This window comes from Phoenix dactylifera, chromosome 6 (genome assembly GCF_051530095.1).
Source record: "Phoenix dactylifera cultivar Ajwa chromosome 6, Ajwa_hap1_PhDact_Kaust_v1.1, whole genome shotgun sequence".
NCBI classification, from domain to species: Eukaryota; Viridiplantae; Streptophyta; class Magnoliopsida; order Arecales; family Arecaceae; genus Phoenix; species Phoenix dactylifera.
Window position 1 is genome coordinate 18,521,893 of NC_143195.1, and position 2,810 is coordinate 18,524,702.

General features: G+C 37.2%; 1 non-coding gene across 1 annotated transcript; it reads right to left on the reverse strand.

Annotated features, from left to right (window-relative positions):
- Positions 1-464: 464 nt before the first annotated feature.
- LOC120112680 (small nucleolar RNA R71) lies at positions 465-571 on the reverse strand. The gene has a single exon (XR_005514252.3). It is a non-coding gene; the product is annotated as a small nucleolar RNA R71 (small nucleolar RNA).
- Positions 572-2,810: the final 2,239 nt, after the last annotated feature.

Consider the following 2,810-nt stretch of genomic DNA (forward strand, 5'->3'; position numbering starts at 1 on the left):
AAACGAAAAGATTATTCCGAGTTGAATCAAGGGATAAAAGTTCAAATAATCAAATGGAAGATAATGGTAGTAATCAGGGAGATAATGAATTTCAAGATAACTTACCTATTAGAACGCTTCGTGATTATCTACAACCCACTAGGATCAGTACCCCATCCTGTATGGTTATTCCTACTGCTGCGGGAGCCTTTGACATGAAACCAGGAATAATCCAATTACTCCCAAAGTTTCATGGACTTGACTCCGAAAGTCCCTACTTGCACCTAAAAGAATTTGATGAAGTGTGTTCAACACTTCAATTTAATAATATCAATGAAGAGGTAGTGAAGCTTAAGTTATTTCCTTTTTATTTAAAGAAAAAAGCTAAGTCATGGTTACATTCTTTAAGACCTAGGACCATAGCTACCTGGCAAGAAATGACAAGAGAATTTTTAAAGAAATTCTTCCCAACACATAAAACAAATACACTTAGAAGAAATATCATGAACTTTGCACAAAAAGATGGAGAAACATTTTTTCAGTGTTGGGAAAGATTTAAGGACCTTCTGCTTGCTTGCCCACATCATGGATATGAAATTTGGAGGGTCATTAGTTTCTTTTATGATGGTTTGTCCTCCAATATGAGACAATTTGTAGAAATGATGTGTAATGGTGAATTTATGAATAAGGAACCAGAGGAAGCCTGGGACTATTTTGATCTGTTGGCAGAAAATGCACAAGCTTGGGATACAATAGATAAGAACGAGAAACCTAAAATACCGACTAATACTAAAGGAGGAATGTATCATGTTAAAGAAGAAAATGATGTAAATTTAAAGATTGCTAATCTAACTAGGAAGGTTGAAGCCATTGAATTAAGCAGAGCCAATACAGGAAAGGCACCTACTATAGATGAAAGTATTTGTGAAATCTGTGAGAGTAATGCACACTTAACCAAGGATTGTCCTACAATCCCCGCCTTCCAAGAAGTGTTGCATGATCAAGCGAATTTCACAAATGCTTATAAGAGACCATTTCCTGAAACATATAATCCTAACTGGCGAAACCATCCGAATTTTAGTTGGAGACATGGACCCACTGCCAATGAATCTCAAGGGAATTCCATACCCTATGTGCCACCCCATAAGAGATCCCTTGAAGATACTTTGCAAACCTTCATGCAAGGGCAGACTCAAATAAATCAGAATACAATGCAATCACTCCAAGAACTTAAAAATTCTGTAGGTAGAATTGAGGCTCAACTCAATGTTAGGGAAAAAGGAACATTTCCAGCCCAACCTCAATCTAACCCAAAGGGTCAACATGAGGTCCATGAAGCAAGTTCATCCCAACCTAGATTTGAACAAGCTAAGTCTATCACAACCCTTCGTAGCGGAAAAATAATTAACAAAGAAATTGCAATGAAGGATGACAAACCTGAAAAATCCATTGAGAAAAGGGATGAAAATAATACTGAACAAGATGATCCAATACCTCATCATAAGATAGTTGCTCCATTTTCTCAGCGCTTGCTTGCAGCTAAAAAGGGAATACCTGACCAAGAAATTCTGGAAATTTTTAAACAAGTAAAGATTAACATTCCTTTATTAGATGCCATTAAGCAGATCCCATTTTATGCCAAATTTTTAAAAGATCTTTGTACCATAAAGCGAAAGCTTTATGTACAAAAGAAAGCTTTTCTAACTGAACAGGTGAGTGCTATTCTCAAACACAACACCCCACCTAAATATAAAGATCCTAGTTGTCCTACCATATCTTGCATCATAGGAAACTTCAGGATACAACAATCCCTTCTGGATTTAGGTGCTAGTGTTAACTTACTGCCCTATTCAGTTTATGAACAGTTAGGACTTGGTGAACTAAAACCCACCAAGGTTACTCTCCAACTTGCCGATCGATCTATAAAGATACCAAGAGGAATAGTCGAGGATGTACTTGTCCAAATTGATAAATTCTACTTTCCAGTCGACTTCATAGTATTAGATACCCAGCCTGTCATGAACTGTACCACTCCAATACCTGTCATTCTAGGCCGCCCATTTCTAGCTACTTCCAATGCTTTGATTAACTGTCGAAATGGAATAATGAAAATGTCATTCGGGAATATGACTATAGATTTTAATATATTTAACATTTGTAAACAACCCGATAATGATAACGAAAATGATGAAATTCATGGAGTTAATCTGATTGATTCCATTGTAGAAGATGCTCTTGTCCCATCTCTTTCTTCTGATCCTTTAGAAACATGCCTAACTCATTTCGGAAATACAGATATCAACCAAAACTTTAGAGAAATCAGTGCTATATTAGATTCAGCTCCTTTGTTGGATACAGATAGATGGAAATCTCGTTTTGAAGAATTGCCCACACGCAACAATAGTCCTCTACCATCTAGTGTTCAAGCACCTAAACTTGAGCTAAAACCTTTGCCATCTGAGCTCAAGTACGCATACCTTGGTCAAGAAGAGACTTTTCCTGTGATCATATCATCCCAACTCGAACAAAGTCAAGAACTAAAATTATTGGAAATTCTCAAAGAGCATAAGGGAGCAATAGGGTGGACAATTGCTGATATCAAGGGAATTAGTCCCTCAATTTGCACTCATAGAATCCACTTAGAAGCTGATGCCAAACCTTCTCGTCAACCTCAACGTCGATTAAACCCAAACATGAAGGATGTGGTTAGAGCAGAAGTTCTGAAACTTCTGGATGCGGGTATGATCTACCCAATTTCAGATAGTAAATGGGTAAGTCCAACCCAAGTGGTCCCGAAAAAACCTGGTGTTACTGTAGTCAAAAATGCTAAC